Source organism: Pseudophryne corroboree, unplaced genomic scaffold (assembly GCF_028390025.1).
Source record: "Pseudophryne corroboree isolate aPseCor3 unplaced genomic scaffold, aPseCor3.hap2 scaffold_680, whole genome shotgun sequence".
In the NCBI taxonomy this organism is placed as follows: domain Eukaryota; kingdom Metazoa; phylum Chordata; class Amphibia; order Anura; family Myobatrachidae; genus Pseudophryne; species Pseudophryne corroboree.
In genome coordinates this window covers 314,398-340,778 of record NW_026970266.1, presented here as the reverse complement: position 1 = coordinate 340,778, position 26,381 = coordinate 314,398, and the positions used below count along the sequence as shown (strand labels likewise).

The 26,381-nt window shown below is 43.1% G+C and overlaps 15 non-coding genes and 2 pseudogenes across 15 annotated transcripts; 2 read left to right on the top strand and 15 right to left on the bottom strand.

Moving 5' to 3' along the window:
* Positions 1 to 6,869: 6,869 nt before the first annotated feature.
* TRNAN-AUU (transfer RNA asparagine (anticodon AUU)) lies at positions 6,870 to 6,943 on the bottom strand. Its single transcript has one exon. It is a non-coding gene; the product is annotated as a tRNA-Asn (tRNA).
* Positions 6,944 to 15,750: 8,807 nt separating this feature from the next.
* LOC135037496 (U1 spliceosomal RNA) lies at positions 15,751 to 15,914 on the top strand. The gene has a single exon (XR_010232029.1). It is a non-coding gene; the product is annotated as a U1 spliceosomal RNA (small nuclear RNA).
* Positions 15,915 to 16,066: 152 nt separating this feature from the next.
* LOC135037472 (U1 spliceosomal RNA) lies at positions 16,067 to 16,208 on the top strand (annotated as a pseudogene).
* Positions 16,209 to 18,814: 2,606 nt separating this feature from the next.
* LOC135037469 (U1 spliceosomal RNA) lies at positions 18,815 to 18,956 on the bottom strand (annotated as a pseudogene).
* A 152-nt stretch (positions 18,957 to 19,108) lies between these two features.
* LOC135037478 (U1 spliceosomal RNA) lies at positions 19,109 to 19,272 on the bottom strand. The gene has a single exon (XR_010232011.1). It is a non-coding gene; the product is annotated as a U1 spliceosomal RNA (small nuclear RNA).
* A 662-nt stretch (positions 19,273 to 19,934) lies between these two features.
* LOC135037506 (U1 spliceosomal RNA) lies at positions 19,935 to 20,097 on the bottom strand. The gene has a single exon (XR_010232039.1). It is a non-coding gene; the product is annotated as a U1 spliceosomal RNA (small nuclear RNA).
* Positions 20,098 to 20,249: 152 nt separating this feature from the next.
* On the bottom strand, positions 20,250 to 20,413 carry LOC135037484 (U1 spliceosomal RNA). Its single transcript, XR_010232017.1, has one exon. It is a non-coding gene; the product is annotated as a U1 spliceosomal RNA (small nuclear RNA).
* Positions 20,414 to 21,084: 671 nt separating this feature from the next.
* LOC135037505 (U1 spliceosomal RNA) lies at positions 21,085 to 21,247 on the bottom strand. Its single transcript, XR_010232038.1, has one exon. It is a non-coding gene; the product is annotated as a U1 spliceosomal RNA (small nuclear RNA).
* A 152-nt stretch (positions 21,248 to 21,399) lies between these two features.
* Positions 21,400 to 21,563, bottom strand: LOC135037495 (U1 spliceosomal RNA). Its single transcript, XR_010232028.1, has one exon. It is a non-coding gene; the product is annotated as a U1 spliceosomal RNA (small nuclear RNA).
* Positions 21,564 to 22,234: 671 nt separating this feature from the next.
* LOC135037468 (U1 spliceosomal RNA) lies at positions 22,235 to 22,397 on the bottom strand. Its single transcript, XR_010232005.1, has one exon. It is a non-coding gene; the product is annotated as a U1 spliceosomal RNA (small nuclear RNA).
* Positions 22,398 to 22,549: 152 nt separating this feature from the next.
* Positions 22,550 to 22,713, bottom strand: LOC135037480 (U1 spliceosomal RNA). The gene has a single exon (XR_010232013.1). It is a non-coding gene; the product is annotated as a U1 spliceosomal RNA (small nuclear RNA).
* A 671-nt stretch (positions 22,714 to 23,384) lies between these two features.
* LOC135037503 (U1 spliceosomal RNA) lies at positions 23,385 to 23,547 on the bottom strand. Its single transcript, XR_010232036.1, has one exon. It is a non-coding gene; the product is annotated as a U1 spliceosomal RNA (small nuclear RNA).
* A 152-nt stretch (positions 23,548 to 23,699) lies between these two features.
* On the bottom strand, positions 23,700 to 23,863 carry LOC135037485 (U1 spliceosomal RNA). Its single transcript, XR_010232018.1, has one exon. It is a non-coding gene; the product is annotated as a U1 spliceosomal RNA (small nuclear RNA).
* A 671-nt stretch (positions 23,864 to 24,534) lies between these two features.
* Positions 24,535 to 24,697, bottom strand: LOC135037471 (U1 spliceosomal RNA). The gene has a single exon (XR_010232006.1). It is a non-coding gene; the product is annotated as a U1 spliceosomal RNA (small nuclear RNA).
* Positions 24,698 to 24,849: 152 nt separating this feature from the next.
* On the bottom strand, positions 24,850 to 25,013 carry LOC135037494 (U1 spliceosomal RNA). Its single transcript, XR_010232027.1, has one exon. It is a non-coding gene; the product is annotated as a U1 spliceosomal RNA (small nuclear RNA).
* A 672-nt stretch (positions 25,014 to 25,685) lies between these two features.
* Positions 25,686 to 25,848, bottom strand: LOC135037467 (U1 spliceosomal RNA). The gene has a single exon (XR_010232004.1). It is a non-coding gene; the product is annotated as a U1 spliceosomal RNA (small nuclear RNA).
* Positions 25,849 to 26,000: 152 nt separating this feature from the next.
* On the bottom strand, positions 26,001 to 26,160 carry LOC135037497 (U1 spliceosomal RNA). The gene has a single exon (XR_010232030.1). It is a non-coding gene; the product is annotated as a U1 spliceosomal RNA (small nuclear RNA).
* Between the last annotated feature and the right edge of the window lie 221 nt (positions 26,161 to 26,381).

Sequence of the window (26,381 nt, the reverse complement as noted above, 5' to 3'; positions counted from 1 at the left end):
TTAAAAAGTCAATAATCTGGAGAGTTTTTGTAAGATGTTTCTTCCATCAACCAACGAAGAAACACATTGGTACTTTCCCATGATGAGTGAGTGCTTCAGGATCTCTTGCACTTACATGTGCAGCAGAGTACTGCAATGGAAGCATGCTGGGCCCATAACCCAGAGGTAGGCAGATTGAAACTATCCTCTGCTATATGCATTTTTTTCTGTTAATTAAAGAAATCCAAAACTGGGATTGATATTTTGTCTCTTTTATTTTTACTTAAAGTACAATAACTTTTACCATTTTAATTTGTTTTAATAGTATATTGACAGTATTGTTTTCTTTCAAAAATCCACTTCATTTTCTTTACCCTATTATTAAAATGGTAATTGACAAAAACAAACTACATTGTCACCAGAAGAGCAATACAAAATGTACAAGTGATATATTAAAATCATCTTTCCAGCTTGAATTTCAATGATGCATTGGGTCAACAATTTTGTGAGAAACATCTTCACCCTTAAATAAAGATTTTCTTAATTCCTTACCTGTGTGCTAATTAGATATCACATTGTTTTCACATTAAACAGACTTCCACATGAGAAAGCAGCAAGGATGCAGTGGCGTTAATGTTTCCTGGTGTCAACTTGTATTATTTCAGTAGACATTGAAATGAGGAAGCATCTTGCTGCCTTTCCAATGAAGCAAGTTTAATTTAGTAATAGGTGTTAAACCATCCTTACAAAGGTGTTAATCAGAGACTTGGCTTTGTGGACACTTTTCAGAGAACAAATTTGTTAGCATAAAAATAAAGCCAGACAATGAAGAGCTGTTTAATCACTCAATTGGATTTTTCTGCCAGCATATTTTTTTTCTCTGCAACCCACTGCTAAATTGTGCTTCCTAGCTGTTTTTATAAAATCACTGAATCAAATCTAACTCTGATTACATCAGAGAAGGCCAGGTACCCTACACCATAATAGGGGGTTTGAAATTTTGACTTGTCTACTTAAAGATCACCAAAATTTGATAACAAGGTCAATTAGGTCCCTGGGTGGGATTGAACCACCAACCTTTTAGTTAATAGCCGTACATACTAACTGATTGCGCCACAGAGACACTTTACAAAAATAAATACTGACAAAGGCTAATAAGCATTCATCTAAAACGTTTCCTAGAAAAACTATAAAAAGTCAATAATCTGGAGAGTTTTTGTAAGATGTTTCTTCCATCAACCAACGAAGAAACACATTGGTACTTTCCCATGATGAGTGAGTGCTTCAGGATCTCTTGCACTTACATGTGCAGCAGAGTACAGCAATGGAAGCATGCTGGGCCCATAACCCAGAGGTAGGCAGATTGAAACTATCCTCTGCTATATGCATTTTTTTTTTGTTAATTAAAGTAATTCAAAACTGGGATTGATATTTTGGCTCTTTTATTTTTACTTAAAGTACAATAACTTTTACAATTTTAATTTGTTTTAATAGTATATTGACAGTATTGTTTTCTTTCAAAAATCCACTTAATTTTCTTTACCCTATTATTAAAATGGTAATTGACAAAAACAAACTACATTGTCACAAGAAGAGCAATACAAAATGTACAAGTGATATATTAAAATCATCTTTCCAGCTTGAATTTCAATGATGCATTGGGGCAACGATTTTGTGAGAAACATCTTCACCCTTAAATAAAGATTTTCTTAATTCCTTACCTGTGTGCTAATTAGATATCACCTTGTTTTCACATTAAACAGACTTCCACATGAGAAAGCAGCAAGGATGCAGTGGCGTTAATGTTTCCTGGTGTCAACTTGTATTATTTCAGTAGACATTGAAATGAGGATGCATCTTGCTGCCTTTCCAATGAAGCAAGTTTAATTTAGTAATAGGTGAAAAACCATCCTTACAAAGGTGTTAATCAGAGACTTGGCTTTGTGGACACTTTTCAGAGAACAAATTTGTTAGCATAAAAATAAAGCCAGAAAATGAAGAGCTGTTTAATCACTCAATTGGATTTTTCTGCCAGCATATTTTTTTTCTCTGCAACCCACTGCTAAATTGTGCTTCCTAGCTGTTTTTTATAAAATCACTGAATCAAATCTAACTCTGATTACATCAGAGAAGGCCAGGTACCCTACACCATAAGAGGGGGCTTGAAATTTTGACTTGTCTACTTAAATATCACCAAAATCTGATCACAAGGTCAATTACGTCCCTGGGTAGGATTTAACCACCAACCTTTTGGTTAATAGCCGTACACACTAACCAATTGCGCCACAGAGACACTTTGCAAAAAGTACATACTGACAAAGGCTAATAAGCATTCATCTAGAACGTTTCCTAGAAAAACTTTAAAAAGTCAATAATCTGGAGAGTTTTTGTAAAATGTTTCTTCCATCAACCAACGAAGAAACACATTGGTACTTTCCCATGATGAGTGAGTGCTTCAGGATCTCTTGCACTTACATGTGCAGCAGAGTACAGCAACGGAAGCATGCTGGGCCCATAACCCAGAGGTAGGCAGATTGAAACTATCCTCTGCTATATGCAATTTTTTTTTGTCAATTAAAGTAATTCAAAACTGGGATTGATATTTTGGCTCTTTTATTTTTACTTAAAGTACAATAACTTTTACCATTTTAATTTGTTTTAATAGTATATTGACAGTATTGTTTTCTTTCAAAAATCCACTTAATTTTCTTTACCCTATTATTAAAATGGTAATTGACAAAAACAAACTACATTGTCACCAGAAGAGCAATACAAAATGTACAAGTGATATATTAAAATCATCTTTCCAGCTTGAATTTCAATGATGCATTGGGGCAACGATTTTGTGAGAAACATCTTCACCCTTAAATAAAGATTTTCTTAATTCCTTACCTGTATGCTAATTAGATATCACCTTGTTTTCGCATTAAACAGACTTCAACATGAGAAAGCAGCAAGGATGCAGTGGCGTTAATGTTTCCTGGTGTCAACCTGTATTATTTCAGTAGACATTGAAATGAGGATGCATCTTGCTGCCTTTCCAATGAAACAAGTTTAATTTAGTAATAGGTGAAAAACCATCCTTACAAAGGTGTTAATCAGAGACTTGGCTTTGTGGACACTTTTCAGAGAACAAATTTGTTAGCATAAAAATAAAGCCAGAAAATGAAGAGCTGTTTAATCACTCAATTGGATTTTTCTGCCAGCATATTTTTTTTCTCTGCAACCCACTGCTAAATTGTGCTTCCTAGCTGTTTTTATAAAATCACTGAATCAAATCTAACTCTGATTACATCAGGGAAGGCCAGATACCCACACCATAACAGAGGGTTTGAAATTTTGACTTGTCGACTTAAATATCACCAAAATCTGATCACAAGGTCAATTACGTCCCTGGGTGGGATTGAACCACCAACCTTTTGGTTAATAGCCGAACACACTAACCGATTGCGCCACAGAGACACTTTGCAAAAAGTACATACTGACAAAGGCTAATAAGCATTCATCTAGAACGTTTCCTAGAAAAACTTAAAAAAGTCAATAATCTGGAGAGTTTTTGTAAGATGTTTCTTCCATCAACCAACGAAGAAACACATTGGTACTTTCCCATGATGAGTGAGTGCTTCAGGATCTCTTGCACTTACATGTGCAGCAGAGTACTGCAATGGAAGCATGCTGGGCCGATAACCCAGAGGTAGGCAGATAGAAACTATCCTCTGCTATATGCATTTTTTTTTAATTAAAGTAATCCAAAATTGGGATTGATATTTTAGCTCTTTTATTTTTACTTAAAGTACAATAACTTTTACCATTTTAATTTGTTTAATAGTATATTGACAGTATTGTTTTCTTTCAAAAATCCACTTAATTTTCTTTACCCTATTATTAAAATGGTAATTGACAAAAACAAACTACATTGTCACCAGAAGAGCAATACAAAATGTACAAGTGATATATTAAAATCATCTTTCCAGGTTGAATTTCAATGATGCATTGGGGCAACGATTTTGTGAGAAACATCTTCACCCTTAAATAAAGATTTTCTTAATTCCTTACCTGTGTGCTAATTAGATATCACCTTGTTTTCACATTAAACAGACTTCCACATGAGAAAGCAGCAAGGATGCAGTGGCGTTAATGTTTCCTGGTGTCAACCTGTATTATTTCAGTAGACATTGAAATGAGGATGCATCTTGCTGCCTTTCCAATGAAGCAAGTTTAATTTAGTAATAGGTGAAAAACCATCCTTACAAAGGTGTTAATCAGAGACTTGGCTTTGTGGACACTTTTCAGAGAACAAATTTGTTAGCATAAAAATAAAGCCAGAAAATGAAGAGCTGTTTAATCACTCAATTGGATTTTTCTGCCAGCATATTTTTTTTCTCTGCAACCCACTGCTAAATTGTGCTTCCTAGCTGTTTTTATAAAATCACGGAATCAGATCTAACTCTGATTACATCAGGGAAGGCCAGCTACCAACACCATAACAGGGGGTTTGAAATTTTGACTTGTCGACTTAAATATCACCAAAATCTGATCACAAGGTCAATTACGTCCCTGGGTGGGATTGAACCACCAACCTTTTGGTTAATAGCCGAACACACTAACCGATTGCGCCACAGATACACTTTGCAAAAAGTACGTACTGACAAAGGCTAATAAGCATTCATCTAGAACGTTTCCTAGAAAAACTTTAAAAAGTCAATAATCTGGAGAGTTTTTGTAAGATGTTTCTTCCATCAACCAACGAAGAAACACATTGGTACTTTCCCATGATGAGTGAGTGCTTCAGGATCTCTTGCACTTACATGTGCAGCAGAGTACTGCAATGGAAGCATGCTGGGCCCATAACCCAGAGGTAGGTAGATTGAAACTATCCTTTGCTATATGCATTTTTTTTGTTAATTAAAGTAATCCAAAACTGGGATTGATATTTTTGCTCTTTTATTTTTACTTAAAGTACAATAACTTTTACAATTTTAATTTGTTTTAATAGTATATTGACAGTATTGTTTTATTTCAAAAATCCACTTAATTTTCTTTACCCTATTATTAAAATGGTAATTGACAAAAACAAACTACATTGTCACCAGAAGAGCAATACAAAATGTACAAGTGATATATTAAAATCATCTTTCCAGGTTGAATTTCAATGATGCATTGGGGCAACGATTTTGTGAGAAACATCTTCACCCTTAAATAAAGATTTTCTTAATTCCTTACCTGTGTGCTAATTAGATATCACCTTGTTTTCACATTAAACAGACTTCCACATGAGAAAGCAGCAAGGATGCAGTGGCGTTAATGTTTCCTGGTGTCAACCTGTATTATTTCAGTAGACATTGAAATGAGGATGCATCTTGCTGCCTTTCCAATGAAGCAAGTTTAATTTAGTAATAGGTGAAAAACCATCCTTACAAAGGTGTTAATCAGAGACTTGGCTTTGTGGACACTTTTCAGAGAACAAATTTGTTAGCATAAAAATAAAGCCAGAAAATGAAGAGCTGTTTAATCACTCAATTGGATTTTTCTGCCAGCATATTTTTTTTCTCTGCAACCCACTGCTAAATTGTGCTTCCTAGCTGTTTTTATAAAATCACTGAATCAAATCTAACTCTGATTACATCAGGGAAGGCAAGGTACCCACACCATAACAGGGGGTTTGAAATTTTGACTTGTCGACTTAAATATCACCAAAATCTGATCACAAGGTCAATTACGTCCCTTGGTGGGATTGAAACACCAACCTTTTGGTTAATAGCCGAACACACTAACCGATTGCGCCACAGAGACACTTTGCAAAAAGTACATACTGACAAAGGCTAATAAGCATTCATCTAGAACGTTTCCTAGAAAAACTTAAAAAAGTCAATAATCTGGAGAGTTTTTGTAAGATGTTTCTTCCATCAACCAACGAAGAAACACATTGGTACTTTCCCATGATGAGTGAGTGCTTCAGGATCTCTTGCACTTACATGTGCAGCAGAGTACTGCAATGGAAGCATGCTGGGCCGATAACCCAGAGGTAGGCAGATTGAAACTATCCTCTGCTATATGCATTTTTTTTTAATTAAAGTAATCCAAAATTGGGATTGATATTTTAGCTCTTTTATTTTTACTTAAAGTACAATAACTTTTACCATTTTAATTTGTTTAATAGTATATTGACAGTATTGTTTTCTTTCAAAAATCCACTTAATTTTCTTTACCCTATTATTAAAATGGTAATTGACAAAAACAAACTACATTGTCACCAGAAGAGCAATACAAAATGTACAAGTGATATATTAAAATCATCTTTCCAGCTTGAATTTCAATGATGCATTGGGGCAACGATTTTGTGAGAAACATCTTCACCCTTAAATAAAGATTTTCTTAATTCCTTACCTGTGTGCTAATTAGATATCACCTTGTTTTCACATTAAACAGACTTCCACATGAGAAAGCAGCAAGGATGCAGTGGCGTTAATGTTTCCTGGTGTCAACCTGTATTATTTCAGTAGATATTGAAATGACGATGCATCTTGCTGCCTTTCCAATGAAGCAAGTTTAATTTAGTAATAGGTGAAAAACCATCCCTACAAAGGTGTTAATCAGATACTTGGCTTTGTGGACACTTTTCAGAGAACAAATTTGTTAGCTTAAAAATAAAGCCAGAAAATGAAGAGCTGTTTAATCACTCAATTGGATTTTTTTGCCAGCATATTTCTTTTTCTCTGCAACCCACTGCTAAATTGTGCTTCCTAGCTGTTTTTTTTTTATAAAATCACTTAATCAAATCTAACTCTGATTACATCAGAGAAGGCCAGGTACCCTACACCATAAGAGGGGGTTTGAAATTTTGACTTGTCTACTTAAAGATCACCAAAATCTGATAACAAGGTAAATTACGTCCCTGGGTGGGATTGAACCACCAACCTTTTGGTTAATAACCAAACACGCTAACTGATTGCGCCACAGAGACACTTTGCAAACGTATGTTCTGACAAACGCTAATAAGCATTCATGTAGAACGTTTCCTAGAAAAACTTTAAAAGTCAATAATCTGGAGAGTTTTTGTAAGATGTTTCTTCCATCAATCAACGAAGAAACACATTGGTACTTTCCCATGATGAGTGAGTGCTTCAGGATCTCTTGCACTTACATGTGCAGCAGAGTACTGCAATGAAAGCATTCTGGGCCCATAACCCAGAGGTAGGCAGATTGAAACTATCCTCTGCTATATGCATACTATATTATTGCATACTATGCAATAATGTTTCAATTTGCATTACCCAGCAGAATTAGCTTTGCATATATAGATATAGTGCAGCAGAATATATTGGTGGTTGTAGTCAATTGTAATTACCTGTAGGTGACAAGAAGAGAAGAAACGTAAATTCACAATCGACATCAGCTGAAGATAAATTGATACTGATTGAACGCTGCTGTTATGTGTCAATTTTATCACGCTTTGATAAAAATGCACGCTTAGATCAATAAATGCACAGCCAAATGGCTTTGCACAGCCTACACCATTGGACTTAAGTAGAAGACTATTACAAGTGAAACCAATAATTGAAATCTGTAACCACACCCCACCCCCTCAAATGCCAGGCAATAAATTACCTTAAAAACAACAACCAGGCATTCCACAAAGATTAAACTGGGTCTATATCATTCAAAACTTTAAAAAAGTACTTCAAAATCACATACTATGCAATAATGTTTCAATTTGCATTACCCAGCAGAATTAGCATTGCATATATAGATATAGTGCAGCAGAATATAATGGTGGTTGTAGTCAATTGTAATTACTCAGCAGAATTAGCTTTGCATATATAGATATAGTGCAGCAGAATATATTGGTGGTTGTAGTCAATTGTAATTACCCAGCAGAATTAGCTTGCATATATAGATATAGTGCAGCAGAATATATTGGTGGTTGTATTCAATTGTAATTACCCAGCAGAATTAGCTTTGCATATATATAGTGCAGCAGAATATATTGGTGGTTGTAGTCAATTGTAATTACCCAGCAGCAGCTCTACTGCACTCAACATCACCAGTGCTCACAATATATATAATGCTATATACTATGCCATAGTGGTGCTTACTATATAACACCTCCTACTGCGTTCCCCCTGGCAATGAGCATGACACCCAGAGAGTGAAACCCCTGGCAATGAGCATGACACCCAGCACGTGAAACTCTTGGCGTTGAGCAGTTTTTGTAAAAGTAATTAGAAGCTTTACTGTAGGGCATAGTGTATCACAGATATTGTGGTGAGTGACATAATATGTTCCAAAGGGCATTAATGTGTGGGGCTTAACATGGTGGAAATGACTGTACTTTTTTCCCTGTGGTGGCCGAGGTCTGTTGGTGCAGGGTCAAGAACTGGGGTGTAAGGTAGTCTTTGCCTGAAAGGCTACGCCCATTTTATGGAGACCATACCCATTTTTGCGAGGTCACGCCCCCCCATCCCGTTCGGAGCGCTCATGCAAATATAGTTTTTTTTATATATATATATGGGGGAGGGGCACAATTTTTAATGCCAATGGTGGCGGGGGGCACGCATTTTTAAATCTCGCATTTGAAGCCAAATTGTTTAGAAACACCCCTGCAAGAAAATATCTGCAAATCCAATGTTACCATAAGTGTGGCATATACCTGCGCTTGCTCGCGGGGTGAGAACATCTCCCTAATTTAATTCAGCGATATGAATAGAGGTTGTGCAGCAGCCACAGAAAGGGTTAATCTCTGCAGCTTGTCACTAAATTACATTGTTGCAATTTTAGCTGGGAGCTGCAATAATTACTCTAATACATAACACAACCAACACTTCTATATTCACACAATATACTGCATGGTGAATATAGAAGTGGTGCTTGCTAAACAGCACCTCCTACTGCATTCCACATCACCGCTGGTCACACTCATATCAGGCCCATAATGCTGTATACTATGCCATAGTGGTGCTTACTATATAACACCAGGTGCTGTGCAGTGGTCAAAACACACTAACTGGTCCCATGCTGTTGTTGAACTAAAGGCCTATACACACGATGAGATTCGGTCTATGCTAATAGGTTTAAAAAGGTTACATAAAAGCTACTTTGGGGTATATGCAATTCACGGCGAATCGCGGCAAATTATGGCCGTTTTTAAATTCGACACAATTCGACATGTGAATTCCGGCAGGTGGCTGCCGGAATTCACCATATTCAATGAAAAACGGATTCGACAGTCCCGCGGGCGAAAAACGGCCAATTTGCCGTATTTTGCCGCGAATTAAAAAAACGGGAAAAAACGGGAAAAACACGAAAAAAAAAATGGCGTGGGGTCCCCCCTCCAAAGCATAACCAGCCTCGGGCTCTTCGAGCTGGTCCTGGTTCCAAAAATGCGGGGGGAAAATTGGGCAGGGATCCCCCGTATTTTTAAAACCAGCACCGGGCTCTGCGCCTGGTGCTGGTGCAAAAAATACGGGGGACAAAAAGAGTAGGGGTCCCCCGTATTTTTTACACCAGCATCGGGCTCCACTAGCTGGACAGATAATGCCACAGCCGGGGGTCACTTTTATGCAGTGCCCTGCGGCCGTGGCATTAAATATCCAACTAGTCACCCCTGGCCGGGGTACCCTGGGGGAGTGGGGACCCCTTCAATCAAGGGGTCCCCAGCCACCCAAGGGCAAGGGGTGAAGCCCGAGGCTGTCCCCCCCATCCAATGGCTGCGGATGGGAGGCTGATAGCCTAGAGTAAAATGACAAGAATATTGTTTTTTCCAGAAGAACTACAAGTCCCAGCAAGCCTCCCCCGCATACTGGTACTTGGAGAACCACAAGTACCAGCATGCGGGAGAAAAACGGGCCCGCTGGTACCTGTAGTTCTACTGGGAAAAAATACCCAAATAAAAACAGGACACAGACACCGTGACAGTAAAACTTTATTACACACTGCCGACACATTCATACTTACCTATGTTGACACGCCGACTGCCACGGTCTCCGACGATCCGAGGGTACCTGTGAAAAAAATTATACTCACCTTCCAGCGTCCAGAGGTACATCCACGTCCAGAGATACATCCACGTACTTGGCAAAAAAAGAAAACGGACACACGGACCACCGGACTGAAAGGGGTCCCATGCTGACACATGAGACCCCTTACCCCGAATGCCGGGACACCACGTGACTCCTGTCACTGAAGTCCCTTCAGCCAATCAGGAAGCGCTACTTCCGTGGCGCTCACCTGATTGGCTGTGCGCTGTCTGTGCTGTGACAGCGCATCGCACAGCTCCGTCCATTATATTCAATGGTGGGAACTTAGCGGCTAGCGGTGAGGTCACCCGCCGGTCAGCGGCTGACCGCGGGTAACCCCACCGCTGACGGCAAAGTTCCCACCATTGAAACTAATGGACCGAGCTGTGCGATGCGCTGTCACAGCACAGACAGCGCACAGCCAATCAGGTGAGCGCCACGGAAGTAGCGCTTCCTGATTGGCTGAAGGGACTTCAGTGACAGGAGTCACGTGGTGTCCCGGCATTCGGGGTAAGGGGTCTCATGTGTGACCCCTTTCAGTCCGGTGGTCCGTGTGTCCATTTTCTTTTTTTGCCAAGTACGTGGATTTATCTCTGGACCCTGGCTGAGGTGAGTATATTGAACTTTTCTTTTCAGGTATCCGTGGATTCTACATGGAGAAGAGGACCGATGTCGGCGTGTGAACATAGGTAAGTATGTGTGTGTCGGCAGTGTGTAATAAAGTTTTACTGTCACGGTGCCTGTGTCCTGTTTTTATTTGGGTATTTTTTTCCCAGTAGTACTACAGGTACCAGCGGGCCCGTTTTTCTCCCGCATGCTGGTACTTGTGGTTCTCCAAGTACCAGCTTGCGGGGGAGGCTTGCTGGGACTTGTAGTACTACTGGAAAAAACAATATTCTTGTCATTTTACTCAAGGCTATCAGCCTCCCATCCGCAGCCCTTGGATGGGGGGGACAGCCTCGGGCTTCACCCCTGGCCCTTGGGTGGCTGGGGGGGGGACCCCTTGATTGAAGGGGTCCCCACTCCCCCAGGGTACCCCGGCCAAGGGTGACTAGTTGGATATTTAATGCCACGGCCGCAGGGCACTGTATAAAAGTGACCCCCGGCTGTGGCATTATCTGTCCAGCTAGTGGAGCCCGATGCTGGTGTAAAAAATACGGGGGACCCCTGCTCGTTTTGTCCCCCGTATTTTTTGCACCAGCACCAGGCGCAGAGCCCGGTGCTGGTTTTAAAAATACGGGGGATCCCTGCCCAATTTTTCCCCGCATTTTTAGAACCAGGACCAGCTCGAAGAGCCCGAGGCTGGTTATGCTTTGGAGGGGGGACCCCACGCCATTTTTTTTTTAAATTTTCCCGTTCCAGCACTAAAAAATAAATAAATAAATAATATTTTAAAAAATATATAAATAATACTTGTGCCTCCAAAAAAAAAAAAAAAAAAAAAAGTACCTAATCCCTTCTAATATAAATAGATATGCTATTCCCACAAAAAAAAAACACACAAAAAAAACATGTTTAAATTTTTTTTTATTGTTTTCACCCTCCAAAGTGTGACGGATTGAAAATGACGAATTTACTGTCTAAAAGCACTGCTGTCGAATTTCCAAACTTGAATTGAATATGCTTTTGTAGAATTGCAGCACTTGTATCATTGCAGAAAAGTCGAATTTGCAAAAAGTCGAATTTCAAAAAGTCGAATTTTGAAAGTCCGTTTTTTTGACGGAAAGCACTGAATTGCATTGACGATTTTTTTTTTTTTGGGGGAAAATGACCCGAAATTCGACAATTTCGGGAATTCGACCACAATTGCATATACCCCTTTATGTATTTATTAATTAAAGTTTTTAAGTTGTATTTTACAACCATACAATGATATGATATATAATGTATCGTATAATCATTACATAATGTTGATGGCATTGAATAGTCTCTTCCTTGACTAGTGGCAGCAGCTTCAGCACTAGGTGGAAGTGGATCTTGAGCTTTCCCTATTTTACCCTCCACCTTTTTGTTCTCCATTTTTTAATGTGTGGAATTATATGCCAGTAATATATCTGGAATTAGACGGTGGTAATGTCTGGAATTAGATACCACTAGATAGATACCAGATATCACTGTGACTGGAATGATGACATATGCACAGTGACAGGACACTACCACAGCACCCTACAGCAGCCATATGCGGCACAAGACACTGGAGTATTAGTAATGTACTGTAGTATACTGAGCACCACAAGACAATGAGCAGTGATACGGAGCACTGATGAGATTACTAGAACTGACACTGAGCAGCCAGATGCAGCACTGGACTATTAGTAATGTTCTGTAGTATACTGAGCACCACAATGCAGCACAAGACAATGAGCAGTGATACTGAGCACTGATGAGGATACTAGAACTGACACTGAGCAGCAAGATGCAGCACTGGACTATTAGTAATGTACTCTAGTATACTGAGCACCACAATGCAGCACAAGACAATGAGCAGTGATACTGAGCACTGATGAGGATACTACTGAGAACTGACACTGAGCAGGAGAGACACACTACAATTTCATCTTGCGCCTCTTTTTTTATTTATCTTTGCATCATGTGCTGTTTGGGGCTATTTTTTTAAGTACCATCCTGTCTGACACTGCAGTGCCACTCCTAGATGGGCCAGGTGTTTGTGCTGCCCAATTGGGTCGCTTAGCTTAGTCATCCAGGGACCTTGGTGCAAATTTTAGGACTAAAAATAATATTGGGAGGTGTGAGGTGTTCAGAATAGACTGGAAAGGAGTAGAAATTATGGTTATTGAGCTTAATACTATAGGATCAAAATTACCCCCAAATTCTATGATTTTAGCTGTTTGAGGGTTTAAAAAAAAATCACCCGAATACAAAACCCAAAAGGTGGTTTTGCCAAAACGCGTCCGTATCCAAAACACAACTGCGGATCCGAATCCAAAACCAAAACATGAAACACGAAAAATGCCCGCTGCACATCTCTAGTTAGGGGAGAAGCATGTAGCCTTGTAGACTATGCACAGCTATATCTAGAAAAATATACGATCTAATCTTTAACCAACCAATGCAAGAAAGTATTTAATGTGAAAATACGAAACACTAGACTAATTGGAGGTGCGCCCTAAAGCAAATTACAATGTTAGGATTAGGGGGTTCGGAAAGACCTCTAGTGTATACACTACTATATACATTTTAAGAAAGAAAGGTACAAATTACATATTCACATTGCATCTATGGGCTGGATTCAAATGTCCCTTTCCTCCCTCAATCGTGCCCGTCAGCAGCTATTCTAATGTTGCTGCCAACGGGTGCGACATGTTTATTTCAGCTCGCTACCCCCAGGGGAAACAAGCTGAAATGTGTGCAAAGAGACCCATTTGGGCAACCAAACGGTGTCTTTTCACGATCGCGCCCATTACTTTATTCAGGTTTAGGTGCTTTGTGCACCTAAACCAGAGTGTAATGGGCGCAATAATTGAGGGCATTTGAATTTCCCTTATATGTGTGTGTGTGTGATATACACACAGACACACATACTATGGCCCTCATTCCGAGTTGATCGCTCAGTATTTTTCTTCGCATCGCAGTGAAAATCCGCTTAGTACGCATGCGCAATGTTCGCACTGCGACTGCGCCAAGTAACTTTACTATGAAGAAAGTATTTTTACTCACGGCTTTTTCTTCGCTCCGGCGATCGTAATGTGATTGACAGGAAATGGGTGTTACTGGGCGGAAACACGGCGTTTCAGGGGCGTGTGGCTGAAAACGCTACCGTTTCCGGAAAAAAACGCAGGAGTGGCCGGAGAAACGGTGGGAGTGCCTGGCCGAACGCTGGGTGTGTTTGTGACGTCAACCAGGAACGACAAGCACTGAACTGATCGCACAGGCAGAGTAAGTCTGGAGCTACTCTGAAACTGCTAAGTAGTTAGTAATCGCAATATTGCGAATACATCGGTCGCAATTTTAAGAAGCTAAGATTCACTCCCAGTAGGCGGCGGCTTAGCGTGTGTAACTCTGCTAAATTCGCCTTGCGACCGATCAACTCGGAATGAGGGCCTATATTTCTTTATATAATGGACACCTCAGTTTCTATTCATTCATGTCCTGCCCCCTACTCTGTCAGACCCCTTCCCCTCTACTTTTCTGACCCCAAACGCCACTCATTCTTGTTGAGTGCTGGTGGGCCCATTCAGAATTTTGCTATGGGGACCACAAAGGTCTAGTTACGTCACTGGGCAGGGTTATAGAGGAGGCGGTGCAAGGCATCCTGGGAACAGTCAAAGCTTTAGCCTGTTGGTGCCTTGGATCAAGATCCAACTCTACACCCCTATGTTAGTGTAGTGCCTTTTGGGGTTAAGGTTTTACAGAAAGTTACAGGTTTTTTTAATTTAGTAAAATATGCCCCATTTTAAAGATAGGGCATTTAAATTTGTTGCACCTGTGCAGTACATAGCAGCCTGCAGGGCATGTACAGTGGCTTCATTTGGGTGCACATACATTGCCGGCTCCTGGTCGCAAACTGAAATTATTGTGTGTAAGTGTAATTAGCTGTGTTTATGTCATACAGGGGGGTGGGGGAGGTTTGTGGTTGGTGGGGGGCACGCTGTGTGATTATTATCCTGCATCTATACATACATGCGCTGACACCTGGACATACACTGATGTACCCACACCTAATATCCATACATACACACCCTGACACCTGGACATACACTAACATTCCCACACCTGCATCTATACATACACACGCTGACACCTGGACATACACCAACATACAAGCACCTGCATCTATATATACACGCGCTGACAAATGGACATACACCGACGTACCCACACTTGCATCTATACATACATGCACTGACATCTGGACATACAAGCACCTGCATCTATACATACACGCGCTGACATCTGAACCTACACTGACGTTCCCACACCTGCATCTATACATACACATTCTGACACCTGGACATACACAGACGTACCCACACCTGCATCTATACATACACGCGTTGACACCTGGACGCACACCGACGTACACACACCTACATCTATATATGCATGGATGCAAATGTGGGTACGTTGTAGCATACCGCTGTGTTTCACCAACCATCACAGCGCTCTCCCCCTATTTTCTTTCATTACTCACGTGAGTTACATATGAACTTTAACTGCAGTAAATAAGAGGCGTTGGTTACAACTGTTGCTGTTCATCCACAAGAAGGAATTTAATGTATCAATTACAATTGGAAAGTAACGATTTAATTACAACAGCTGTATCCAGGAGGATTTTTTGGACACTTTAATAGACATTCCGTTGTCATCAAGGGCAATATGAAATAGATACTGATTACATTTAGATATGGATAGTGGTGCCTATATATGTTGACTCCATTGTATTTTGTTGAATGTGGGTTTCTTCTGTCTATATATATTTTTTTTTAAATAAAGAGCTTGTATATTCTATTTTTTGCGCTCCCTTGATAACAAGTGTGATTATCTTTAAAATTTGGTTTATTATTGGTAGAACAGTACTAACTATGGGAGCAGCATTTTATAATATATGGTAAAAATTAATAGATGTATAAAGATTAAATAAGCAACAAATTGGTGAAATAGATAAGTTTTGATAGGAGCGCTGGGTTCTATATATATATATATATTGACATTTGGTTATATATATGTATAGACTTTATAAATTCTTGACAGAGATGTGCCTGAGCAGCAGCCCTCCCCAGCCCTATCTCAAATCATACTTATTTTGCATAGGAGATACCATGGTCATGAAGATTGTTCTCCCAGGGTGAGGTTCATTCATTGCATTCTGGGTATGCTGATCCCTGTGATTTCCCCAAATGTGGGAAACTGGACTGCATTATTTGTGGTAGTGAGGTACTGTGTTTGTGCTTTCCTCTGGTCAGCTCTGGTAAAAGTCAGATTTCTTTATCTCAGATCTTCCTCTAGCCTTGTTCTTCTTTCGAGAGTTCCCTTGTGCTGCCTCAGTTGGATCTCCTTCACTTGACAGGGGGGTGCCCGAGCAGCGACCCTCCCCAGCTCTAGCCCAACTCCTACTTACCTGCCAGGTGAGATACTATGATCATGAAGGTGCTTCTCCCAGGGCAAGGCTCACCCATTGCACTCTGGGTGTGCTGCTCCTGCGGTTTCCCCAAATGTTGGACACTTGATTGCATAATTTGTGTTTTCCCTGGTCGGCTCTCGTATAATATAGATCTCTTTGTCTCAGGTCTCTCTCCAGCCTAGTTTGCTGTCTGTTTCCACTTCTCTTTTCTTGAGCCACTCCCTTCTATGCCCTTGCTCACTATCCTGACTTCTCCAGTCTGCTTACTTTGTGCCTTCCAACGCACAATACAAACTACAGGTAGTGCTGCAGGGCCCACGCCCTTTTACTTGCCTTACAGAGCAGCTCTGGAGCTGTTACAGTGCCCAGCTGCTGCAAGAAATCAGCTTGAATGCTTCAGGGGCTGGGGCATAGCCAACATGAGCCCCACACCGAAGGAGGGTGGAGGTGTTTAATGTGAACTAGGGGTCATCCAAGCGCCGCAAAAGGCCGTAATGCCCTGCACGCCCCTTTTCTCTTTTCATATGCAGACGAGGGTTGACGCCAACTTTGACCCACTGCTTGGATGACATCACCATATGCAAATCCATCTGCTGCAGGCCTTCCCCCAGGAATGCTTGCACTAGTTGTTGCATTTGGTTTGTTGTTTGGGGGTGCTTCAGTATTAGGCAGCCTTCTGCCCTCCCATGTTCATCTGAAAATATGTGTTCTCCCTGCAGTTGTTGTCCCCAGATGAGAGTTTCCTTATGCTGCCTCAGTCGTTAACCGTGGCTGGATCTTATTGGCACTCGCGGTCGGGATATTCCTCCCTGCCGTGGGGTAGAGACCTCCTTTTGCTCGGTCTCAAATTGCTTTTTCCCCTTCACCGCTGTCTTTACATCAGACGTCCGCCGTGATGTAGCTCGTTCATGAATGGGCTTATATCTCAGCAATCAGAGTGTCTGGTAGTCACCTTCCTTACGCGTTTCTCCGCTGTTATCCAAGAGCGGTTTCGTCAGAGGATACATCAGCAGCCTAGCAGGCTCTTTTTAAAATGCACCGGACCAATAGCATTACTAATTAGTTGATTGGATATATACATGTACTAATTGGATGCATACATGTAATGACTCACATATGGAACAACTTTCTAATTGCAATTGCACATATAAAGGCATTTCATAATATAAAAATAAGCAACATGGTGATTAAAAATAATAATAAAATAAGCAACAAGGTGGTTTAAAAAATAACAGAAAATATATAATCTATATACAGATTAACCTCTAATCTTTCAATCAATACCTCATCTCTATAATCACATACACATAATTCAGAGACCCAGCACTAAGGATCCCCATTTACTTATATAAAACCTTTTAGGGTAACATAAATCCAACCCACTACTAAAGCAGCTCTTGTGGCGCAGGGGAAACATCACCTGCACTCTATGCAGCGAGTCCCATGTTCGAATCCAACCCGCTCAGCTTAACATCCATATTATTTATTTACTTTTAATGGGATCATTCTATCAATTCATTTTTACCTTTAATTTTTGTTAATATTATTTCTATATTTCATTATTTTAACCCCTGGAATAATTACATTGCTGCTTAAACAACAAAAAGAATTGAAGAAAGAATAATTATTAAACAGACAATTTAAGGATTCGAAGATTTAAAGATTTAAAGATGTAAAAATTTAAAACAGGGAGGGGGGGGGGAGGGAGGGGGGCCTTTTGGGAGAAGGAGGGAAAAAAAATAAAAAAATAAAAAATATATATATATAGAACCAAGAGAAAGTGTAAAAAGAGGATGGAGGAAGAAATCTGATGTTCATCATTACTAGTGGATTTTACTAAAGAACTTTAAAGGAACACACACAACAGGATTATACAGTTTCATACTAAGAGGAATGCTGTTCCCAAAATAGCTACTTCTAATAATTTTGTTTATTTATTAAACATACAATAAATGGATATTCAATAAATAATATATTAGGTAAATCAATAGATAAAATCTTCAGAGACTGCCAATGTTGTTCAGTTCGATGCTCTCAATCAGACCATCAGGTGTAGGGGTACCCAAAGAAAAAATCCAAAATGCCTCCCTTGTCAAGTAAAGGAGATTCAACTGAGGCAGCACAAGGGAACTCTCATCTGGGGACAACAACTGCAGGGAGAACACATATTTTCAGATGAACATGGGAGGGCAGAAGGCTCCTAATACTGAAGCACCCCCAAACAACAAACCAAATGCAACAACTAGTACAAGCATTCCTTGGGGAAGGTCTGCAGAAGATGGAATTGCATACGGTGATGTCATCCAAGCAGTGGGCCAAAGTTGGCTGGAACCCTTATCTGCATATGAAAAGAGAAAAGGGGTATGCAGGGCATGGCGGCCTTTTGCTGCGCTTGGATGACCCCTAGTTCGCATTAAACACCCCCACCCTCCTTCGGTGTGGGGCTCATGTTGGCCATGCCCCAGCCCCTGAAGCATTCAAGCTGATTTCTTGCAGCAGCTGGGCACTGTAACAGCTCCAGAGCTGCTCTGTAAGGCAACTAAAAGGGTGTGGGCCCTGCAGCACTACCTGTAGTTCGCATTGTGCGTTGGAAGGCACAAAGTAAGCAGACGGGAGAAGTCAGGGTAGTGCGCAAGGGCATAGAAGGGAGCGGCTCAAGAAAAGAGAAGTGGAAACAGTCAGCAAACTAGGCTGGAGAGAGACCTGAGACAAAGAGATCTGAATTATATGAGAGCCGACCAGGGGAAACACAAATTATGCAGTCAAGTTTCCCACATTTGGGGAATTCAAAGGGGCAGCACACCCAGAGTGCAATGGGTGAGCCTTGCCCTGGGAGAAGCACCTACATGATCATAGTATCTCACCTGGCAGGTAAGTAGGAGTTGGGCTAGAGCTGGGGAGGGTCGCTGCTCGGGCACCCCCCTGTCAAGTGAAGGAGATCCAACTGAGGCAGCACAAGGGAACTCTCGAAAGAAGAACAAGGCTAGAGGAAGATCTGAGACAAAGAAATCTGACTTTTACCAGAGCTGACCAGAGGAAAGCACAAACACAGTCCCCCACTACCACAAATAATGCAGTCGAGTTTCCCACATTTGGGGAAATCACAGGGGTCAGCATACCCAGAATGCAATGAATGAACCTCACCCTGGGAGAACAATCTTCATGACCATGGTATCTCCTATGCAAAATAAGTATGATTTGGGATAGGGCTGGGGAGGGCCGCTGCTCAGGCATATCTCTGTCAAGTAAAGGAGATTCAACTGAGGCAGCACAAGGGAACTCTCATCTGGGGACAACAACTGCAGGGAGAACACATATTTTCAAATGAACATGGGAGGGCAGAAGGCTGCCTAATACTGAAGCACCCCCAAACAACAAACCAAATGCAACAACTAGTACAAGCATTCCTGGGGGAAGGTCTGCAGAAGACGGATTTGCATACAGTGATGTCATCCAAGCAGTGGGCCAAAGTTGGCTGGAACCCTCATCTGCATATGAAAAGAGAAAAGGGGTATGCAGGGCATGGCGGCCTTTTGCGGCGCTTGGATGACCCTTAGTTCGCATTAAACACCCCCACCCTCCTTCGGTGTGGGGCTCATGTTGGCAATGCCCGAGCATTCAAGCTGATTTCTTGCAGCAGCTTGGCACTGTAACAGCTCCAGAGCTGCTCTGTAAGGCAAGTAACAGGTTGTGGGCCATGCAGCACTACCTGTAGTTTGCATTGTGCATTGGAAGGCACAAAGTAAGCAGACAGGAGAAGTCAGGATAGTGCACAAGGGTATAGAAGGGAGGGGCTCAAAAAAAAAGAAGTGGAAACAGACAGCAAACTAGGCTGGAGAGAGACCTTAGACAAAGAGATCTGAATTATATGAAAGCCGACCAGTGGAAACACAAATTATGCAGTCAAGTTTCCCACATTTGGGGAAATCACAGGGGCAGCACACCCAGAGTGCAATGGGTGAGCCTTGCCCTGGGAGAAGCACCTTCATGATCATAGTATCTCACCTGGCAGGTAAGTAGGAGTTGGGCTAGAGCTGGGGAGGGTCGCTGCTCGGGCACCCCCCTGTCAAGTGAAGGAGATCCAACTGAGGCAGCACAAGGGAACTCTCGAAAGAAGAACAAGGCTAGAGGAAGATCTGAGACAAAGAAATCTGACTTTTACCAGAGCTGACCAGAGGAAAGCACAAACACAGTCCCCCACTACCACAAATAATGCAGTCGAGTTTCCCACATTTGGGGAAATCACAGGGGTCAGCATACCCAGAATGCAATGAATGAACCTCACCCTGGGAGAACAATTTTCATGACCATGGTATCTCCTATGCAAAATAAGTATGATTTGGGATAGGGCTGGGGAGGGCCGCTGCTTAGGCACATCTCTGTCAAGTAAAGGAGATTCAACTGAGGCAACACAAGGGAACTCTCATCTGGGGACAACAACTGCAGGGAGAACACATATTTTCAAATGAACATGGGAGGGCAGAAGGCTGCCTAATACTGAAGCACCCCCAAACAACAAACCAAATGCAACAACTAGTACAAGCATTCCTGGGGGAAGGTCTGCAGAAGACGGATTTGCATACAGTGATGTCATCCAAGCAGTGGGCCAAAGTTGGCTGGAACCCTCATCTGCATATGAAAAGAGAAAAGGGGTATGCAGGGCATGGCGGCCTTTTGCGGCGCTTGGATGACCCTTAGTTCGCATTAAACACCCCCACCCTCCTTCGGTGTGGGGCTCATGTTGGCGATGCCCCAGCCCCTGAAGCATTCAAGCTGATTTCTTGCAGCATCTGGGCACTGTAACAGCTCCATAGCTGCTCTGTAAGGCAAGTTAAAGGGTGTGGGTCCTGCAGCACTACCTGTAGTTCGCATTGTGCATTGGAAGGCACAAAGTAAGCAGACGGGAGAAGTCAGGATAGTGCGCAAGGGCATAGAAGGGAGCGGCTCAAGAAAAGAGAAGTGGAAACAGACAGCAAACTAGGCTGGAGAGAGACCTGAGACAAAGAGATCTGAATTATACGAGAGCCGACCAGGGGAAACACAAATTATGCAGTCAAGTGTCCCACATTTGGGGAAATCGCAGGAGCAGCACACCCAGAGTGCAATGGGTGAGCCTTGCCCTGGGAGAAGCACCTTCATGATCATAGTATCTCACCTGGCAGGTAAGTAGGAGTTGGGCTATAGCTGGGGAGGGTCGCTGCTCAAGCACCCCTCTGTCAAGTGAAGGAGATCCAACTGAGGCAGCACAAGGGAACTCTCAAAAGAAGAATAAGGCTAGAGGAAGAAATGAGACAAAGAAATCTGACTTTTACCAGAGCTGACCAGAGGAAAGCACAAACACAGTCCCCCACTACTACAAATAATGCAGTCAAGTTTCCCACATTTGGGGAAATCACAGGGGTCAGCATACCCAGAATGCAATGAATGACCCTCACCCTGGGGGAACAATCTTCTTGACCATGGTATCTCCTATGCAAAATAAGTATGATTTGAGATAGGGCTAGGAAGGTCCGCTGCTCAGGCACATCTCTGTCAAGTAAAGGAGATTCAACTGAGGCAGCACAAGGGAACTCTCATCTGGGGACAACAACTGCAGGGAGAACACATATTTTCAGATGAACATGGGAGGGCAGAAGGCTGCCTAATACTGAAGCACCCCCAAACAACAAACCAAATGCAACAACTAGTGCAAGCATTCCTGGGGGAAGGCCTGCAGCAGATTGATTTGCATATGGTAATGCCATCCAAGCAGTGGGTCAAAGTTGGCTTCAACCCTCGTCTGCATATGAAAAGAGAAAAGGTGCGTGCAGGGCATGGCGGCCTTTTGCGGCGCTTGGATGACCCCTAGTTCGCATTAAACACCTCCACCCTCCTTCGGTGTGGGGCTCATGTTGGCTATGCCCCAGCCCCTGAAGCATTCAAGCTGATTTCTTGCAGCAGCTGGGCACTGTAACATCCCCAGAGCTGCTCTGTAAGGCAAGTAAAAGGGTGTGGGCCCTGCAGCACTACCTGTAGTTTGCATTGTGCATTGGAAAGCACAAAGTAAGCAGACGGGAGAAGTCAGGATAGTGCGCAAGGGCATAGAAGGGAGCGGCTCAAGAAAAGAGAAGTGGAAACAGACAGCAAACTAGGCTGGAGAGAGACCTGAGACAAAGAGATCTGAATTATACGAGAGCCGACCAGGGGAAACACAAATTATGCAGTCAAGTTTCCCACATTTGGGGAAATCGCAGGAGCAGCACACCCAGAGTGCAATGGGTGAGCCTTGCACTGGGAGTAGCAACTTCCTGATCATAGTATCTCACCTGGCAGGTAAGTAGGAGTTGGGCTAGAGCTGGGGAGGGTCGCTGCTCGGGCACCCCCCTGTCAAGTGAAGGAGATCCAACTGAGGCAGCACAAGGGAACTCTCGAAAGAAGAACAAGGCTAGAGGAAGATCTGAGACAAAGAAATCTGACTTTTACCAGAGCTGACCAGAGGAAAGCACAAACACAGTCCCCCACTATCACAAATAATGCAGTCGAGTTTCCCACATTTGGGGAAATCACAGGGGTCAGCATACCCAGAATGCAATGAATGAACCTCACCCTGGGAGAACAATCTTCATGACCATGGTATCTCCTATGCAAAATAAGTATGATTTGGGATAGGGCTGGGGAGGGCCGCTGCTCAGGCATATATCTGTCAAGTAAAGAAGATTCAACTGAGGCAGCACAAGGGAACTCTCATCTGGGGACAACAACTGCAGGGAGAACACATATTTTCAAATGAACATGGGAGGGCAGAAGGCTGCCTAATACTGAAGCACCCCCAAACAACAAACCAAATGCAACAACTAGTACAAGCATTCCTGGGGGAAGGTCTGCAGAAGACGGATTTGCATACAGTGATGTCATCCAAGCAGTGGGCCAAAGTTGGCTGGAACCCTCATCTGCATATGAAAAGAGAAAAGGGGTATGCAGGGCATGGCGGCCTTTTGCTGCGCTTGGATGACCCTTAGTTCGCATTAAACACCCCCACCCTCCTTCGGTGTGGGGCTCATGTTGGCAATGCCCCAGCCCCTGAAGCATTCCAACTGATTTCTTGCAGCAGCTGGGCACTGTAACAGCTCCAGAGCTGCTCTGTAAGGCAACTAAAAGGGTGTGGGCCCTGCAGCACTACCTGTAGTTCGCATTGTGCGTTGGAAGGCACAAAGTAAGCAGACGGGAGAAGTCAGGATAGTGCGCAAGGGCATAGAAGGGAGCGGCTCAAGAAAAGAGAAGTGGAAACAGACAGCAAACTAGGCTGGAGAGAGACCTGAGACAAAGAGATCTGAATTATACGAGAGCCGACCAGAGGAAACACAAATTATGCAGTCAAGTGTCCCACATTTGGGGAAATCGCAGGAGCAGCACACCCAGAGTGCAATGGGTGAGCCTTGCCCTGGGAGAAGCACCTTCCTGATCATAGTATCTCACCTGGCAGGTAAGTAGGAGTTGGGCTAGAGCTGGGGAGGGTCGCTGCTCGGGCACCCCCCTGTCAAGTGAAGGAGATCCAACTGAGGCAGCACAAGGGAACTCTCGAAAGAAGAACAAGGCTAGAGGAAGATCTGAGACAAAGAAATCTGACTTTTACCAGAGCTGACCAGAGGAAAGCACAAACACAGTCCCCCACTACCACAAATAATGCAGTCGAGTTTCCCACATTTGGGGAAATCACAGGGGTCAGCATACCCAGAATGCAATGAATGAACCTCACCCTGGGAGAACAATCTTCATGACCATGGTAACTCCTATGCAAAATAAGTATGATTTGGGATAGGGCTGGGGAGGGCCGCTGCTCAGGCATATCTCTGTCAAGTAAAGGAGATTCAACTGAGGCAGCACAAGGGAACTCTCATCTGGGGACAACAACTGCAGGGAGAACACATATTTTCAAATGAACATGGGAGGGCAGAAGGCTGCCTAATACTGAAGCACCCCCAAACAACAAACCAAATGCAACAACTAGTACAAGCATTCCTGGGGGAAGGTCTGCAGAAGACGGATTTGCATACAGTGATGTCATCCAAGCAGTGGGCCAAAGTTGGCTGGAACCCTCATCTGCATATGAAAAGAGAAAAGGGGTATGCAGGGCATGGCGGCCTTTTGTGGCGCTTGGATGACCCTTAGTTCGCATTAAACACCCCCACCCTCCTTCGGTGTGGGGCTCATGTTGGCAATGCCCCAGCCCCTGAAGCATTCAAGCTGATTTCTTGCAGCAGCTGGGCACTGTAACAGCTCCAGAGCTGCTCTGTAAGGCAAGTAAAAGGGTGTGGGTCCTGCAGCACTACCTGTAGTTCGCATTGTGCATTGGAAGGCACAAAGTAAGCAGACGGGAGAAGTCAGGATAGTGCGCAAGGGCATAGAAGGGAGCGGCTCAAGAAAAGAGAAGTGGAAACAGACAGCAAACTAGGCTGGAGAGAGACCTGAGACAAAGAGATCTGAATTATACGAGAGCCGACCAGGGGAAACACAAATTATGCAGTCAAGTGTCCCACATTTGGGGAAATCGCAGGAGCAGCACACCCAGAGTGCAATGGGTGAGCCTTGCCCTGGGAGAAGCAGCTTCATGATCATAGTATCTAACCTGGCAGGTAAGTAGGAGTTGGGCTATAGCTGGGGAGGGTCGCTGCTCAAGCACCCTTCTGTCAAGTGAAGGAGATCCAACTGAGGCAGCACAAGGGAACTCTCAAAAGAAGAATAAGGCTAGAGGAAGAAATGAGACAAAAAAATCTGACTTTTACCAGAGCTGACCAGAGGAAAGCACAAACACAGTCCCCCACTACTACAAATAATGCAGCCAAGTTTCCCACATTTGGGGAAATCACAGGGGTCAGCATACCCAGAATGCAATGAATGACCCTCACCCTGGGAGAACAATCTTCTTGACCATGGTATCTCCTATGCAAAATAAGTATGATTTGAGATAGGGCTGGGGAGGGCCGCTGCTCAGGCACATCTCTGTCAAGTAAAGGAGATTCAACTGAGGCAGCACAAGGGAACTCTCATCTGGGGACAACAACTGCAGGGAGAACACATATTTTCAGATGAACATGGGAGGGCAGAAGGCTGCCTAATACTGAAGCACCCCCAAACAACAAACCAAATGCAACAACTAGTGCAAGCATTCCTGGGGGAAGGCCTACAGCAGATGGATTTGCATATGGTGATGTCATCCAAGCAGTGGGCCAAAGTTGGCTGGAACCCTCATCTGCATATGAAAAGAGAAAAGGGGTATGCAGGGCATGGCGGCCTTTTGCGGCGCTTGGATGACCCTTAGTTCGCATTAAACACCCCCACCCTCCTTCGGTGTGGGGCTCATGTTGGCAATGCCCCAGCCCCTGAAGCATTCAAGCTGATTTCTCTGCAGCAGCTGGGCACTGTAACAGCTCCAGAGCTGCTCTGTAAGGCAAGTTAAAGGGTGTGGGTCCTGCAGCACTACCTGTAGTTCGCATTGTGCATTGGAAGGCACAAAGTAAGCAGACGGGAGAAGTCAGGATAGTGCGCAAGGGCATAGAAGGGAGCGGCTCAAGAAAAGAGAAGTGGAAACAGACAGCAAACTAGGCTGGAGAGAGACCTGAGACAAAGAGATCTGAATTATACGAGAGCCGACCAGGGGAAACACAAATTATGCAGTCAAGTTTCCAACATTTGGGGAAATCACAGGGGCAGCACACCCAGAGTGCAATGGGTGAGCCTTGCCCTGGGAGAAGCACCTACATGATCATAGTATCTCACCTGGCAGGTAAGTAGGAGTTGGGCTAGAGCTGGGGAGGGTCGCTGCTCGGGTACCCCCCTGTCAAGTGAAGGAGATCCAACTGAGGCAGCACAAGGGAACTCTCGAAAGAGGAACAAGGCTAGAGGAAGATCTGAGACAAAGAAATCTGATTTTTACCAGAGTTGACCAGAAGAAAGCACAAACACAGTCCCCCACTACCACAAATAATGCAATTGAGTTTCCCACATTTGGGGAAATCACAGGGGTCAGCATACCCAGAATGCAATGAATGAACCTCACCCTGGGAGAACAATCTTCATGACCATGGTATTATGCAAAATAAGTATGATTTGGGATAGGGCTGGGGAGGGCCGCTGCTCAGGCACATCTCTGTCAAGTAAAGGAGATTCAACTGAGGCAGCACAAGGGAGGACATCTTGCCTCTGTAGAGCCAGTTTGTGCAAGGAGAGATTGATTGATTCTTTTTTGGTGGGGGCCCAAACCAACCAGTCATTTCAGTCAGTCGTGTGGCAGACCCTGTCGCTGAAATGATGGGTTCGTCAATGTT